Source organism: Myotis brandtii, unplaced genomic scaffold (assembly GCF_000412655.1).
Source record: "Myotis brandtii unplaced genomic scaffold, ASM41265v1 scaffold613, whole genome shotgun sequence".
NCBI lineage: Eukaryota > Metazoa > Chordata > Mammalia > Chiroptera > Vespertilionidae > Myotis > Myotis brandtii.
Window position 1 is genome coordinate 59,140 of NW_005370332.1, and position 18,713 is coordinate 77,852.

The window sequence follows — 18,713 nt, forward strand, 5'->3', positions numbered from 1 at the left end:
ATATCATTATAGCCTAATTTCTGAGGCACTGGGCAATAAAAGGTCCCATTAGGTATCCTTAATGTACTAGTTGACTGCCTTTTGAAATAGAAAATATAGCTCATTTCTTTCACTGTTGTGTCTCATTGATAATGTTTTTGTCATTTCCACAATACTTAATAGTTTTAGATGAAATTATTTTGGTGTGCCTTTATATTTTGTGTCATATGTACCCTCTGTTCATAGAGTAGACTGTGATACAGTCAGTATAAAGTTCATAAAACACAAATTCCAATGTGCAAAATTGTTTTTTTCCTGAAACAGAATTTAATTAGTTTCTTGAGACCCCATTCTCTCTGTAGTTGAGTACTTCACATCATAGGTGATTCAAAGTAAACTCAATGAATACAAACTTTACTCAGCCAAATTATGTTTCTTCCTTATACCTTGCATTCTTCCCAGGGTAACATCAAAGCTCCAAGTGTTCATGTAATGCTGTGGCATTGTTGGGAAAGATGTGTCTGTTTCTTGATCCCTGGCAAATATTCCTTCTGGCATCTACTGCAGTCCATATAATATCCAGTTAGTGGTCCATGCCAGATGCTGTATCCTCCTAATCCTGTCACCTTTAGGTTTGTTAAACCTTTCTCTACTACTGTGTTCTATATTCATGGGAAATAGGGAATGTTTGAGTGCTCTCTCATCCCTCTCTTGAGCCACAGGAAATTACTAGGATAGTTTCAGGACCTCTGTTTTATACATAGCATATCACCATTTCTCTGGTCCTGCTGCTGAACCATGATGACACCAGAGAACTTTTCAAGGTCGTTGACCTACTTGGGCTTCATCTGAAGTACAAAGCATCAGTCCTGTCTTCTCTAAGACCCCTGTACCTATAAGTAGTTTCTATTCTCTCCAGCCCATTCCAGGGACACACATCTTGGGAAAAGGAATGCTTAGAATCACATTTAAGAGGTACTAACTAGGCCTTCATTATCTTGCTTCTCCATCAGATATTTTCTGTCCTCTAATTCAGAAGGTCTTTTATTTCCTTTGGTGGGGGAGAATTTGCTTGTTTATCATTATATGTTATTCTGAAATTTTTATGGACTTGGCTTCTAATTCTCAATGCCTGGGCTTTTGGAAGTAAAATATAGTTTTCTCTCTAAACAGTTAATCCTTCACTAGTTCCAAAATAGACTTTAAATTGCTTTTTTTCTCTCTGCTTTTCTTCCATAACTTTTATGTACTGAGGCAAGGAACTTCAAGGTCTCATTGAAATGGAGGGAGCTTCAAGGTAAAAGGACATTCTAGCAAATTAGAAAGCATATCGTTTAATACTTCTAAATGTAACAATAAAAGTTCCAAATAATGCTGCAGTCAACATTTGGAAATATGTCCTTGGATTGGCAGTTGGAGAACAGAGGAACCAAAACAAAGTATTTCCTTTTAGTCTCAACAAGTTGCAACTATGCATATTCTCTTAAATCAGTTACTTGTCAACAACATCACTCTTCTTTGTGCATTTAAAGGGAAAAGACCCACTCCAAAGAGAGTGGTGCCAAATGTGGTGAAAATCTGCCCCTCTGTGCAAGTCAACATGTTGTTTCTAGTTTAGGAATGAGAAGAAAAATAGAACGGGTGGTTTCCACTCTAATCTTAGAAATTTAAACCCTTGAGCAGGGGAAGTCTTTTTCAAATCACCAGTAAGAACAACTGAATTTCTTTTCTGGTTCCAATTTGTTTATTGAGATACACAGGATATAGACATTTCACCCAGATGTACAGGATTTTTCTAAAATTTAGGGTTTGCTGCCTTCCCTTATTTCTTCTCTTGATCTTAAAACTTTTTTGTTACTTGAAATTGCCTCCACCTGTCATGTATGCTAAGTTAAATAAGCCTTGGGATGATAGCATACTAGGATGTCACCAACACCAAAGGAATTATTTTTGGTAACAAATACCACAACACTCCACCCCCCACTCAATTGAATGCTGCCCTTCTATAGTGGCCATGTTGTTTTATTATGGTGTATCTCAGCTCCCAGAAATCCCTGTCCTCTTATTCCCGGTCTCTCTGACTACTATTACTGCTGCCCTTTATGCTGATAGAAAAAAAATCCATCATTACCTACTTCTAAATACTATGCTATTTTGTTTATTTTTATCTCTGCATCCACCACCCTCATAAAATCTCTTATGCCATACAGAGGAGGTGATGAGAACAACATTTCCCAGAATTCCCTTTCCACTTGTTTCATGGCTAAAATCTGTCAATGAAAGATACACAAGGCTTGGAAAGCAGAAGAGAAGGAGAGGTCGTTACTCTGGAAGCAGCTGCTAGCAGGCATGTGGACAGACATGAGGTCCAAGGAAACTTGCAAGAGAACTAATTAAGAATCAACCTAGCCCTAACCGGTTTGGCTCAGTGGATAGAGCGTTGGCCTGCAGACTGAAAGGTCCCAGGTTCGATTCCAGTCAAGGGCATGTACCTCGGTTGTGGGCACATCCCCAGTAGGAGGTGTGCAGGAGGCAGGTGATCGATATTTCTCTCTCATCGATGTTTCTGACTCCCTTCCTCTCTGTAAAAAAATCAATAAAATATATTTTTAAAAAAGAATTAACCTAGACCCATGCTACCCTATCTAATAAAAGGGTAATATGCAAATTAACCATCACTTCGTCACAACGATGGCTGCGCCCATAGCTACAAGATGGTGGCACCCAGTCCTCTCAGCCCTGCCGGAGTCCCCCAGTCCCGAGGGGGTGGCTGCTGAGAGTGGGCAGCATGAGTGGCCTGGCAGAATGCTTGCTTCGTCGCCGCGCCCAGCTTGGGCCGGTCCCCTGGAGCCGGAGTGACACAGACAGGGACAGGGGGGCTGGCCCACAGCCTCCATGGCCGAGCGCAGGCCCAGAGAGGAGATGGTGGGCCTCCCTCCCGCAGAAGCAGCGTGGCTCCCTCCCGGCTCCCGTGGGCTCCAGCAGCTTGCTTCCGCCTCCCGCGGAAGCTGCACGGCTCCCAAGGATGTAGCGCAGCACCTGGCGGCGTGCTGTGGTTCCCACTGGCTCCCGCAGAAGCGGCGGGCGGCCTACTGTGCGCGATATCACGTGATGGGCTACTAGTATATATATAAATTGGTGAGAACTCTGCAGACGTTCATGGCATTTCCAGAAGTTGCAATGAGCATTCTTGAGAACCACTCACTTCACTGCTGCAGATTAAAATACATGGGAATCTTATAAAAGTTCTGAGGACTTCCTGTGGTTTGGGCATGAATTTAGGAGAACCTCCTGCTTCAGTACTGAAGGCTGGGTAATCTGTCCTAACTTTCCTGACTTTTGCTCCCTCTTCTCTTCTTTTCAAAGTTAAATAACTTCTAATTTCCCCAAATAAAACTTTCATACTTTAAATTTTTAGAGTGACTCTGAATTCCTGATCCTATCCCTAATTGATACACTAGGTTTCACCTCTCTCTTCTTTGTGAGGTAAGTGAATACCTTAACAAGATTTCTAATTTCCAATCTCTTTCTTTTCGGGACAAAGAGAACTCTCCTCCCAAAGTGTTTACTCTGGCTTGAAATAATCTCAGTGGAGGATGTATCTGTTCTTTTGTAGTAACTTCATCGTTTCATAAGACAAAAAGAGAACAAAGTATCATAATATTCACTTTCTCTACACTGAGGTGGTTTAGCATACACAGGACCATGTTGTGAACCCGGGGGTTGGGGGTTGTGGGGGGTGGAGAAGATACCTACTAAGAAGAGCTCCTGGTGGCTAACTGGGCTCAAATTTTAAAAAAACAGCCCAAACAGGCCTGGGCATGAACCTAGCAGCTATTTTTGCACAAGGGCCTCTCATGCAAACTGCACTTTATGGAGAAGACTGAAGTGGACTGCCTGCCTCTGTACTGAACTGACTGCCTGCACTGTGTTCCTGCCATCTGAGTGGCCCTTAGAAAGGAGTTCCTGGAATCCTATTTCAACCAATAGGACTGAGGCTTTCCCCATCCAATGGGAGCTGTGCAGCTTTGACCACCTACTGCAACTCTATTCTGACCAATCAAGACAGTGCCTTTTGGACCAATCAAACTGTGGGGATTTGGAGTCCTCATTTGCATGAGGACAAATCAATCAGGGACCAGGTCAGAGGCATCCATTCATATAAGCCAGCTCTGCTCTGGCTCTAGGAACACACTTTCCCTTTGCACTGAAGACTGAGTCTCCCTGGCTGAGCTGAAACACTGAAAATGTCTCACCAGAGCAGAGTGGAGCTGACCATTGGAGAGCAAAGCATACCAGCACAGGGAAAATCTTAGCAGACCAAGGAGGAGCTGATTAGAGCTGTCTAGCTGGAGAGGGGCCTGGCTGCAGGGCCAGCTGTCCCCAGGGCTGCATCCGTCATGCTGTTTTCACAGGCCTGCTGTATCACAATTGAGCTGTTTTTTCACTGAATAAAGTTCCTTTTTCTTTACAGCACCCCACATTGAGGATTCCTTTTGGCGTTAAATTGGCTCCAACAACTATTAATTGACAATGTCATATTTCCCAAACCCTGGAACATTTAATACAACCCCCCCTCCCCCGTGTCATTTTTATGGGTACTCAGTTGAAGAGTAGGTTTAATGGCTTCCAGGTTATTAATTTGCCCTTACTATTTTCAGAAATTAGAAATTCTAGAGAGGAAGTTGTGAGTTACTGATTTACTAGCAAAAATGAATTGCTGTCAATATTCCTACATGTCTAGAGATTTTTTTATTCATAAAAGGGAAATTCTGTATATCTGTCCACCCATTCCCATCTCAGAGAGTGTATACTTTGTTTACTTGAAAGGACTATTTTGAAGACTTAATAAGTCCTAAAATCTTTTAAGGTCCTCAATATATAATTGATCAATCATAATTTCACTGAAATGTTTTCTTGCATTCTAATACTCTTAGGTACTTATACTTCAAAAGATAGGATCATCATTCACTTATTTATTTTTTAATCCTCATCTGAAGATATTTTTTCCATTGCTTCTTAGAGAGAGTGGAAGGGCGGGACTAAGGAAGGGATGGAGTAAAGGGAGAGAGAGAGAGAGAGAGAGAGAGAGAGAGAGAGAGAGGTGAGAGAGACAAATCAGTAGGTTGCTTTCTTCATGAGCCCAAACAGGCCTGGGGATGAACCTGAAACCCAGGTATGTGCCTTTGACCAGGTATCAAACCCATGACTCTTCAATGCCTGAGTCGACGCTCTAACCACTGAGCACCACTGGCCAGGGCTCTTTATTATTTTTAAGTGACTTTATTGCGATGACATTGGTTAATAAAATGATATAGGTTTCAGGTATAGAATTCTAGAGTACACTATCTGTATATTGCATTGTGTGTTTATCACCCAAGTCAAGTCTCCTTCCCTCACCATTTATCCTCCCTTTACCTTCTTCTACCTCTGCCAACTCCTCCTTCCTTCTGGCAATCAACATACTGTAGTCTGTGTCCATCAGTCTTTCTTTTTTTTCTTTGCTTAATCCCTTCTCACCCAGCCCCCAACTCTCTCCCCTCTGACAGCTGTCAGTTTGTTCTCTGTGTCCACAAGTCAGTCTCCAGTTAGTTTTTTAGTTTAAGGGATAGGATCAATCAAAATTATACCTGAGATTTAGCTGAAATAATTGGTCTGAAATAAAGATTCTCACTTATAGAAGTTCACTTATAAAGATATTACCAGTCTTAAAGAGCTGTCTTTAATATTTGGGAGACTACATTTTATAAACAGTGTGCTATTCTGGTGGACAACAGATGCAAATGGAAAGCTAATGGGGTCTCTACCCTGTAATGTGAAATAATGTTGCTAAGCCCTCATGTCTCAGTTCTCTTGGATGAAAGGGGTAAAACTCTGCCTTGTTGCAATAAAAATGATTTATATTTTAAAATATAAAAATAGAAATTGGTATTTTGGCTTCGGTTGCTACACCAGATAGACTCCAGCTGTTAGGACCAATAAAACACCTGCTGAGTAATTTCAAATAGGCACATTATATGTTTGTTTTGACCATTGGGGCATCAGTGGCACAGAAGGCGATCAGCAACTTCACTAAAAGCATCACCAAGTGACTAACCTCTATGAATATAATGGTAGAACAAAAATGAACAAATTAATCACATACAATTTTCTCAAGGCATGCAGGAATTTCATACTTGCAAATTGGTTCTCATTTGACCTATAATCACCTTAGAAATAGTCATACACCTCTGAACTAATACTAGAGCATGAGCATCTGATGGAAATTTGAAGGTTAAAGAATGTGTGTCAGGCAAATAGGTAAAATAGGTATTTTCCCTTAGATGCCCCCTTTTCCCCTTCCTTTTAAAAGTACAGTAAATCCTCGGGTTACGTCAGAGATCTGTTCCTACAGCACGACGTAACGCGGTTTTCGTCATAAGTTGGAACCCACCTACATAAGCACCTATGTCACTCACATGGAGCACATACACAGCAGTATGTAATGAAGTAAAACAGTAAAAAAAATAAAATAAAAGAAAGATAACAATTCCTGACCTTTATTTGTGGTAAATAAATAATAAAAAAAACATAAAGCACATATGTACAGACATCGAAATGATGGAACTTTTTTTTTTATAAATAAATGGGAGATGGCAAAGTAACTACGAAATGACGTACATCGAGTCCGATGTAACCTGAGGACTGCCTGTATCCTTTCCATCCCTAGGCATTCAGTATCGCATCTTCTCTCAGCTACACCTGTGATAATAGTCTGAGCAACTCATTCAGTCTATATAATCATTGACTTGCTATTCAAAAGATAACTTTGAGCTAAAGAGAATTACTGGACAGTAATGGTTACACCTAATGAAATAAATATTATTGGAGCAATTAAAGGTGTTACAGAAATATATATTGTGTCAGGACACATTCCTGACATCCTTCACATCACAGCATATTTTACTTCCAATCTAATTTTATTTGCTTATTTTTGGTTTTGTCTGTTGATTTGTTTGTACTAGCAACTAATACAGGCTTTTCTTACCAAAATAAATGAACACAGGTGACTGTCCAAATGCCCAACATTTACATATCAGGTTCCCATATTGCTGAATCTAAACTAATTTTCATTTTTCTGTTCCAAACCCTATTTCATATTAGCCACTCAGTGAACACCATATTTCTATCACAAACCCAATATAAATAGGAAAGCAGTCACCCCAATGCCAACTTCAACATAATTATTGAACGAGGGACAAAATATTAAAGGAATTCATTGCATCATAGTGAAGTTGTGTAATAAGAATATCACCGCCCTGGCCCTTGTGGCTCAGTAGGTTGAGCATCGTCCCTTACAACAAAAGGTCGCTGGTTAGATTTCCAGTCAGGTCACATACACATGTTGCCAGTTTAATCCCTGGTTGGACCAGGAGAATGTGAGTTCGATTGCTCACTATTACGTGCGTTGACCACCAGAGGGCAGTGCGGAACATGGCGGGCCACCAGCTGTGGTGGCAGGGCGCTGAGGGAGTGAGGGAAGGAGGAGGCCAGGAGGCATGGAGGTGGGGAACCTGATGGGCCCTGATCGCTGGCCAGGCCTAGGGACCCTACCTTATACTTGTTCTTACAAAGGAAATAGTGATACATGTTTATAAGATACAATATCACAAAGTATGGTCAGAAAGCAGAAAGCTGTGTTTATGCTGTTATTCCCTTTTTAACTTTTTAATGATCTCACTGCATCAACCAGCCCTCAAGGGATACCAGCTGTGTTTCAGGACCCATAAAGAACCTGATTAGAGATACAGGATATGTAAATGCTAATTATAGATGAAGGCAATTCAAACTACAAAATAGCTATGCGAAATAAATTATTTGGCCAATGTATTTGACAAAATGGAAGAGTGACACAGGTATCTTTTACTAGGCCTGTTCTCATGTAAGAAGAAATTAAATTTAGACTCTCCCCCTCAAATGAGGATTTTTAGAGAAACATTTTAAAATACATTTTCTATATTACATGCAGAGATTATAATTTCTCAAGAAGAAACTTGGTCACTCAACTTTCTTATCTTTCATTAAAAAAGTTATATGAAGGTAGGTAGAACTGTGGAACTATACACCAGCCTAACCATTTTTATAGTGTGCTTAAAAAAGTAGAGTACACTTGCTCTAAATCAGAGTTGGCAACTTTATACTACATAAAATATTTGAAGGCAAACATAATAACTCAGTGATTACACTAAGGCAAATGTTGCTATTGTCATGGAAACCACTGAAGGGAATCCAAAGTATCTTGTAAATATCATCTCTTTGTTGGGCTTCACATGTGTTTGTTTGTCAAAAAGCTCTTTAATGTGTTCAATAATTTTAATTAAGAAAAACAAATGTTTTAAATGTTATGTGTCTAAAAATATTTTGTAACCAATATTCTGTGAAAAAAAATAATATGCAAAATTGGCAGTAGAATGGTAGTAAATTCAAAATGTTTCTAATGGACATTTTTTTTCAACCTGAGATTTCTTGACATATTCTAGCTTGGCAGTATGAGTGTATCTCACATGAAAATTGAGATAGTTGCTGTCATTTGCATATATTCATATAATATTTCTTAAAGTCACTTAATTGCATTTGTAGTGCTTAACATTATTGGCAATTTCTGTTTACAAACAGAACGTACAGTCCTAAAACTAGAAAATAGAGTTAGATATCTTTTGTTGCAGAAACTATTTTTTCTCAATAGCAATTTATTTTTACTTTTCTATATCTTTATATTTTACTTATACTGAGTTACAAGTATATTTATGCTGAACATCTAATGTATGTAAATGCCTGATAAACTATTTTTATTTTTTGTGGTACAATTTATTTTATTTAATTATTTTTCTTTTTTAAAAAATTCTTTTTGTTGGAAGTATTACATATGTCCACTTTTCCCCCATTGACCTCTCTCAGCCTGCTACCGCCCTCCAGCTCAGGTGTTCACCCCTCTATTGTCTGGGTCCATTGGTTATGCTTATATGCATACAAGTTCTTTGGTTAATTTCTTACCCACCCCCCCATCATCCCTCTGAGATTTGATGGTTTATTTGATGCTTCTATGTCTTTGGATCTATTTTTGTTCATCAGTTTATGTTGTTCATTATATTCCACAAATGAGGGAGATCATGTGATACTTATCTTTCTCTGACTGGCTTATTTTGCTTAGAATAATGCTCTCCAGGTCCATCCATGCTGTTGCAAATGGTAAGAGTTCTTTTTTTATAGCTGCGTAGTATTCCACTGTGTAGATGTAGCACATTTTTTTAATCCACTCATCTGCTTCTAACTCACTAATTCGGTCCTCAGCTTCTTCTAGTCTACTCTTGAAGCCTTCCATTGTGTTCTTTATTGCAGTTATGTCATTCTTCATTTCCTCTTGATTCTTACACTTTTTGGTGAATTTTCTATCCAGATGTTTGAGCATCCTTATAACCATTACTCTGGCTTCTTTCTCTGACAAATTGCTTGCCTCCATTTCATTTAGTTCATTTTCTGGTGATTCCTCCTTTCCTTTCCTTTGGGGATTGTTTTATTGTCTCCCCATTTTTGCTATCCCTTGTATTTGTTTCTATGTAATGTGAGTCGCTGTCTTTTTCTGGCCCTGGGAAACCTGCTTGAGATCTGAGAATTTGAAGCCCCTAGTTGTCCAATGCAGATGCTCGGGGTCAGTGGGGGCACCTTCACATTTCCTCTGGTGTGCAACTCCCTGTGAGGTCCCAGAGTCCTCTGGCATGCAATTCACTATGTGGCCCCCATGCTGCAGCAGGGTGGCACCTAGGTCCCTCTGGTGTGCACTCACAGTGTGGTTCTGGGGCCCGGTGGGATGCCATACCTCTGGTGCACACTCACAGGGAAGTCCTGGGGCCTGGGCTGGGTGTCATTCCAGGTGCTTCCAAGGCACACTAACAGCTCAGTCCTCACACCTCTGGCTCACACTGGGGCCTGGGAAGTGAGGAACGCAGGGTCCTTCTGGTGTGCATTCACAATGTGGGGTCCTAGAGGATGGAGTTCTGGAACATGGGGTCCTGGAGCCTGGGCAGGGAGGTGCGGGAGGTCTCTCTGGCATGCACTCACTGTGGACGTCTGGGAGCCTGTGGCAAAGTAGCCCACCACTCACTGAAGAGGTGCGGTAGTGGTCCCTTGCGAGTTATGGCTGGCCAGCACCTCACTGCGCAGGGTTGGGGTGGTGTCTGAGGCCAGTCTGGGTGTTGGTATGGCTGTGTTCCTGGCCTCTGCTGCTTCCCCCTTCAAGATGGTGTGGTCTCCATGCCAGAGCCACATCTGGCCCTGGAGTGCTTATGGCAGTAGCTGGGGCCCCCTGTCCAGGAGATCCTGACCCACCAGTCCCTGAGACTCCTGCAAGATCTAACCATCCCTCACTCACCCACATACCTACCACACACGTCCACACACTCCCCTCGCACTCCTTTACTCACTCACACTCTCTTCCTCACTGCCGTCCTGCTGGCCGCCATATTGTGATCTGGCAATTTAAATTAGGTTGACCTTCATTGAATAATCCCCCAAAATTGGTGCTAGGTGCTGAAATAGCAATGGTCCTGTAAAAAAATTATTTCATTAAACAAGGCAAAGTTTAAAAGATGACACACAAGCCCTAACAGGTTTGGCTCAGTGGATAGAGTGTTGGCCTGCAGATTTAAGGGTCCCAGGTTAGATTCCAGTCAAGGGCATGTACCTTGGTTGCGGGCACATTCCCAGTAGGGAGTATGCAGGAGGCAGCTGAATTGATGTTTCTCTCTCATTGATGTTTCTAACTCTCTCTCCCTCTCCCTCTCTGTAAAAAAAAAAAAATCAATAAAATATATTTTAAAAAGATGATACATAAGAAGTACTCAATAAATATTTTTAAAGAATGACTTTGTCATTTAAGATTTCCACAATTAAAACATCTTTTCATAAATTTCAAAACTGCCCCTTTAGATCCATGTCCTTAGCAAGCTCTTTTTTTTTCTTTTGGTATATTTCTCTACTTAGATACATATGAAAACCCAAAACATATTCTTCTCTTTTTTTAGGAAGGCATGTATCAGAAATGTCAAGAATTTTATTTCACTTATACCTTATGCCAAAATAATACCAACAACCATGACTCAGAATTTCTTCCTAAAACTTTAGTTGCACATAACATCTCTTCCCATCTTAAAGAAGAAAGATCGATGTTGGTATTGATTCACTAAACACTAAGACCTGAAAACCTAAGATAATTGTGAAATAGTCTCTCCATCATTTCAATAAATTGTAGAAAATAGCTTTAAAAACACCATTCATGACCACGTTTAGAAACTCTATTAAAAAAAAAAGCAAATACTTGTAAAGATATTTTTTGGAACTGTAGTTTTGTGACTGGGAAAAATAGCTAAACTACATTTCAAACATATGTACTTTTAAAATTATTACATTTCCCACCTGTGTGCTATTCTGTATGGTTATAAAATGTGGATGCTAGAATATTTTATAATAGAACCAAAACATAATGAGGACAATGGATTATACTTCTAGGATTCCTCTCCCTTAAGGATTTCAACCAAGGATTTCCATTGGTTTACTCCATTAATACTAGCACTATCCATCCAAGTTTGGCAGGAGGTAAGAATGTCATCCTTTTTCTATACATAGGGAAATTGATCTGCCAAAAGATTAAGTGATTTCCTTGCAATCAGACAATGAGTCTGAAGTGCCATTAGTCAAAGAAACTCTGTGTGCCAAAAAAACTATGAATAGGAAACAAAAAGGAAGATAGAGGACATGGTGTGTTAATCAACTCATTGTACTCAATTGATGTCCTAAATATCTATCCAAACTCCAGAAAAAGTAATATTTAACAGAAGCATAACAAGGAGCATGATCTCAAGATTATACATTCCCAAAACTAAGGTCAGTAATTTCAAGTCACAATGAACATAAAGGGAAGATATACTACCTGGACAACAGTTAATAGCAAATACAGATTTCTAATGATGTCTTTTGAAAAATTACTAAATAATCTGGAGGGATTTACAATATGTTATTATGTAAATGACATGCTCTCATATATGAACCAAGGCATTTCAGACACAACAGGCCCCAAAGTGCATGTTCCTTTTTGTCATCTCATGTATTTCCTACCCTTCTTAATGACTTCACCATTTTCCTAGTCACCTTTGGTAGACACCATAGGTCTCAAAGAACTTTGGAGTAAGAAAGAATTGCTTTAAAAATCACTAAATTTGCTGATTTTTTAAAAGAATTTATTTTTAGAGCAGTTTTAGATTCCTACAAAAATTGAGGGCAAGGTACATAACCTCCCTCATTATCAACAACATCCCTCCCGTCCCCCTTCCCCCGCAATTGTGATACCTCTGTTACAATTGATGAATCTATATTGACACATCATTATCACACCAAAACCATAGTTTACATTTAGGCTCACTCTTGGTGTTATTTATTTAATGGGTTTGTACAGATGCATAATGACATCCTATCTAATAAAGAGGGAATATGCTAATTGACCTTCACACCATCACAAAGATGGCGGCACCCACAGCCAATAAGGAGGGAATATGCTAATTGACTGCCACACCCTCAAAGATGGCAGCGCCCAGTTCCCTCAGCCCCGCTGGGGTGCCTGCTTCCAGAGTCCCCCAGTCCCCTCAGCCCCCCAGTCACCCAGGGCCGGCCCAAGGCACAGGCAAGCCTCGGATGGCAGCTGCCCAGCCTCTCAGGGCCGTCCGAGGCTTGCGCTGCTGGAAGTGGCAGCAGCAGAGGTGTGATGGGGCATTGCCTTCCCCTGATCGCTGGGTTGCCTCCCGACACCTGAAGGCTCCTGGACTGTGAGAGGGGGCAGGCCTAACTGAGGGACCCCCTCTCCAGTGCGTGAATTTTCATGCACCAGGTCTCTAGTGTATCCATAATTATGGTACTGGAGTATTTTCACTGCCCTAAAAATTCTCTATATCCTGCTTATTCACCTGTCTTCCCCACCCCAATCCCAGGAAGCCACTCACTGATCTTTTAACTATTTCCAGAGATTTGCCTTATCCAGAATGTTATATAGTTGGAATCATACATTATGTGGCCTTTTCAAATTGGCTTTTATCACATAGTAAAGTGCATTTAAATTTCCTTCATGTTTTTTCATAGCTCCATAGCTTGTTTCTTTTAGACTGAATAATATTCCATTGTCTGGGTGTTGTACATTAATTTGCCTACTGAATGATATCTTGGTTGCTTCCAAATGTTGGCAAGTATATATATAGCTGCTATAAATCTTTGTGCAGGCTTTTGTGTAGACATAAGTTTTCAAATCCTTTGAGTAAATACTAAGGAGTATAATTGCTGGATAATGTGGTAAGAATATATTTTGTAAGAAACAGTCCACCTGTCTTCCAAAGTGACTGTACCATTTTGCATTCCCACCAGCAATGAATGAGAATTCCTTTTGTTTCACATCCTCGCCAGAAATCTGGTGTCAGTGTTTTTTATTGTGGTCATTTTATTAGCTTGTAATGGTATCTCATTATTTTAATTTCAATTTCTCTGATGTCATATGATATGGAGCATCTTTTCCAATGGTTTTTTGGCATCTGTATATATTCTGTGGTCTGTTGTCTGTTAAGGTCTTTGGCCCATTTTTAAATTTTTTGTTTGTTTTCTTACTGAGTTTTATGGGCTCTTTGTATATTTTGGATAACAACCCTTTATCAGATGTGTCGTTTACAAATATATTCTCTCAGTCTATGGACACTGGTCTATATTGTTTCCTCATTTTCTTGACATTGTATTTTGCTGAACAAAAGCTTTTATTTTATTGCAGCTTAACTTTTTCTTTCATGGATTGTATCTTTGGTGTTTCATCTAAAATGTTATCGCCTAACCCAAGGTTGTCTAGGCTTTCTCCTATGTTGTCTTCTAGGAGTTTTATAATTTTGTGTTTTACATTTAGGTCTGTGGTCTATTTTGAGTTAATTTTTGTGATGAGCATAAAGTCTGTGTCTAGACTTCTATGAATGTCCAGCTGTTCCAGCACAATTTGTTGAAAAGTCTCTTTGGTCCATTGTATTGTCTTTGATTCTTTGTCAAAGATTAGTTCACTATATTCATGTGGGTCGATTTTGGGGCTCACTATTATGTTCCATTGTTTTATTTGTCTGTTCTTTCACCAATTCCACACTGTCTTGATTACCTTAGCTTTATAGTAAATATTGAAGTTGGGTTGTGTCAATTCCCAAACTTTGTTCTTCTCCTTCAATAGTATGCTTACTTTCCTGGGTATTTTTCCTCTCCATATAAACTTTAAAATCAGTTGTCAATATCCACAAAATAATTTGCTGGTATTTTTATTGGGATTGCATCGAATCTATAGATCAAGTCGGGCAGAAGTGACATTTTGACAACATTGAGTCTTCCTACCCATGAGTAAAATATCTTCATTTTTTAATTTACTTCACTAGACTTTTGTACTTTTCTTCATATAAACATTGTGCATATTTTGTTATATTTACATGTAAGTTTCACTTTTTTGGAGTGCTAATATAATGGTATTGTGTTTTAGTCTGGTATTTCTTAAGGTGTGTTCTGTAAAACATAAAGTCAGTAAAACAGTCTGAAAAAAAGTGTTTAATGGTCAAATAATTTTGGTAGGCACTACATTTTTTAATTCTATTTTATAGGTTCACAGTACACATAAACATATTAAGTGCTCTGAGATGTTATCCTATAATCAAATGGTTTCATTCGTTAAAGTCATTATTTTTCAAACATATTTGGCCATCAAACTGTTTTGTGAATATATACCACACTTATGTAACACCTGTGGAAAATAATTGAGAGCCCATATGAGTTTTAACTCATTTATTTGTATTTTTTGGAATTAAGAGGAGGGAGGGGTAGTAAAATAATGTGCCCAAGATCACATGACAAATAGGAAGAGAGACAAGATATGAAGAAATTTCTCCAGAATTCTAGTGCAGTTTTCTTTTTTTTAAATAAAAAAATATTTGTATTGATTTCAGACAGGAAGGGGGAAGGAGAGATAGAAACATCAATGATGAGAAAGAATCATTGTTTGACTGCCTCCTGCATGCCCCCACTGGGGATTGAGCCTCTTTCATAGGTAGCAGCTCAACCACTGAGCCATGCCAGCCAGGCTTAGTGCAGTTTTCTATCCATTGTATTATTTTGTTTCTGACTTTTGTCTTACTTTCAACATAAAAACCTGACATAGCCCAGCTGGTGTGTCTCAGTGGTTAAGCATTGCCCTATGAACCAGGAGGTCACAGTTTGATTCCCAGTCAGGACACATGCCCAGGTTGTGGGCGTGATCCCCAGTGTGGGGCAACTCAACATGCCTCGATATCTAAGTTATTCTCTCTTCATCCCTTTTTACATAACATTTGGATTTTTTTACTCAAATATGGATATGGTATCAGATCTCTCTGTTCAAAACCATCGGATAAATGATATACTCATTAACAAGATATTCAAGTCTTCTCTGCAGACTGATTTCAATCTCACAAATAGACATCATGCATTCTAACTCTAACAAGTTCGGTGCTCTTCCTATAAATGCCTTGCTTGATCATGTATTCTTTTTGGCTTTCTAAAGGTTTACTGTTTACTATATGATTACGTTCACTTCCAGCTACTTGAAAGTGTTTTCACTATCATAATACTACTAGAGGCCTGGTGCATGAATTTGTGCACATTGAAAGGAAGTTAATTAGAAGAAATAGTTTAATATCGCTATTTGCCCTTTCTCTATAATAGAAGTGTCAATCAAATTCACAATCAACAATGACAGATCAAAACACATGCATGCGATTGGCACCAGCGAGAGCTTTTTATGTATCGCACATGCACAAGTCAACTTAGTCTTTTATATATGTAGAATAAACTTGCTTAATTAGACCTGCTTTCTGATTTAGCTAAACTTTTTCCAGCCCAGTGAAGCACCCCAACTTCTCTTTCAGGTAATTGTCAGCAACACAGCAGTAAATATCAACACAAAGGGTAAAATATTTAACTGTAGCAATGTTTGACTATATTCTACGCAGTGAGAAAACCTGAAGTCATTTTTAAGGTCCATCATTCCTTATTTCTTTTCAGTTGGGTCAAGTTTCTAACCTTTCTAAATCTCCATTTTCTGGCTAATGAAAAGAAAATAGGATTCCACTGAATCTCCTATCTACCTACTCCAGGACTTCTGTGAGGATCAAATGAGATGAGGCATGGGGAAATGCTTCACAGACATTTGGTTAAAGTATAAAATATTTCCACCTGGCTATACAACAAGCTGTGTTCCTGGGCTGAAGAAACTCCAAGGAGGAAGTTGATAGGGAGAAGAAACTGGGGGTTGTTACGTGACATCATTACCTGGCGCCCACAGCCACCATTTCCAGGCTGGGCTGTGGGCTGCATTTTGTGCCATGGGGTCTCAGTAGCATTGGCTGCAATTTTGTGGGGTGTCACTCCGGGGTGGTGGCGGGCCTGTGTCCCACTTGGGGCAGCCAAGTGTTGCTTTGTGGGTGCCAGGTCTGTGGTGCTGTTTTTCTGTAAATGGCCACTGTGTGTCATGGCAGCTCCTGCATTGAGTGTCTGCCCCATGGTGGTCAGTGTGCATCATAGCGACTGGTTGGAGGGACACTTAGCTATTAGCCTTTTATATATATAGATATCTTCTGACACTCCTTTTAATAATATGACTGATGTGCTTCTAAAGATATTACTACAGGACCTTCCTCCAGTTTGCTAGAGTTCATAGACAATGAATACCATAAAAACCTAACAATGGCATGATTCCGATCATGTTTTCAGATATATATCTTTAAAGCTGACTTTCTCAATCATAGAAAGCTTTCAGCCAAATTGTGAGGTAGCCAAGTTAGTATTTGAAGAATCAACTATCACTTGTCATACTTTCTTTTTTTGCTGCCACTCTTTTCTCTACAAGTTCCACTTCCTCTCTCCTTTTGATTGACATGATAAGCACATTCATGCAAAAGTGTCATCTTTCACAGGAGAGTTTGCATTGCGCCTGGCACATATATGCTTAACAAATGCACAAATAGAAACTGCCGGCCGATAACTATGCTATGCCTACTGGAACTTAAATAGAATTTATACTTCAATGAGTGGCAGTGTTGGTAGCGGTGGTATTCTTAGCACAATAAATTCATAGTAAGAGGGCAGCCACCATGTTCATTTATGCATATTAATCCTCCTTCTCTTATCTTCCTGTATCAAACTGAAATACATATTTTCAAGTTAGTTGCTTTAGGTTCAATTAAAATGTTTCTATAGCAGAGCAGAGCATTCCAGAATTTTGAAGTTTACCTTTACCAATATTAGGAGGAGAAAAAGGCTGGAATACTTCTAAATTAATTTTTTTTTACTGTAAGTTTTGGCTTTATCTTTTGACATCTTATGTCTTTTAAATAATTTTTTTTGATAATACCAAGATCTTTATTAATTGAAATGCAATTGATCTCTATATAACTAGAATACTTGAAACAAATGGAATTGAATCACTTTTAACTTTTTATATAAAAGTATGGGAATTAGTAAACTAGATGCAGTAAAATTGGGAAGCTAATTTACCCAGTTTGCTCACTTGCCCTGTTTCTCCATCTATAAATAAACCTATTCATTGATCAGAAATGAGTTATTCTCATAGAATATATACCACATTTAAGGTACACTAAAACTTTAAAAGCTATTCACTTATTACTCCACAAAAGCAGTGGTCTTGATCTTCAGCTTGGTAATAGTGACTATGGCTGTGAGCAGAGCTTTGCTTATAATTGGAGGATTTTCATAGACAGATAATGATCGTTAGCGAGTTTCATGCAGTTCAGCAAATATCTGTTGTGCGAATCTATGTTAAAGGAGCCAAAATAGTGTAAAGAATACAAAAATGAATAACACTTAGTTCTTGGACTTGAGAATGAGGTGGGGGAGAGAGTCCAATAAATAAGTTCACCATATAAAAGATCTGAAAATGGGGCTATGAGATGATTACAAAATGACACTTAGCCCAAGGTGGGGATTTGGAGGTAAGCTGAATCATGAAGGGTGAAGGAGAGATAATCAAATGAAGAGGGTAATAAGATTCTATGTCTGTTCCATGCTTCTGTGTCTCTGAATCTACTTTTTTCAACAATGAAATTTTTTCATTAGATTCTATATATGAGTGAGATCATGTGATACTTTTTCTGAATGGCTTGATTCACTTAGCATAATACTCTTGAGGGGTAGGTGGGTTGGTGGGTGGGAAGAGATCAATCAGAGAACTTGTAGGCATATATGCATAACCCATGGACACAGACAATAGGGTGGTGAAGGCCTGGGGCAGGGGGTGGCTAGAAGGGGACAATGGGGAAAAAAGAGGACATATATAATATTTTCAACAATAGAGATTTAAAAAAAAAAAAAGAAAGAAAGATAGTAATGGAATTCCAGGCAGTTAATGGGAACAACATGAGCAGCAGTTTAGTAGTTTGTTGAAGTACAGTAGGGCCTTGACTTACGAGTGTCCCGACTAACGAGTTTTTCGAGATATGAGCCGTCTCTTGGCCAATTTTTTGCTTTGAGTTACGAGCTAAAATTCGGATTATGAGCCAGCTTCAGATACCCCACCGCTAGTTGGCGCAGCGAATGTCACAGTGAACGCCACAACATCAGCCCAGCATCATGTGTCTCATTCATTCGTTCTT

At 39.2% G+C, this 18,713-nt stretch overlaps 1 pseudogene; it reads right to left on the reverse strand.

Moving 5' to 3' along the window:
- LOC102262225 overlaps positions 1–5,461 on the reverse strand; it is a 20,604-nt pseudogene extending 15,143 nt beyond the window's left edge.
- Between the last annotated feature and the right edge of the window lie 13,252 nt (positions 5,462–18,713).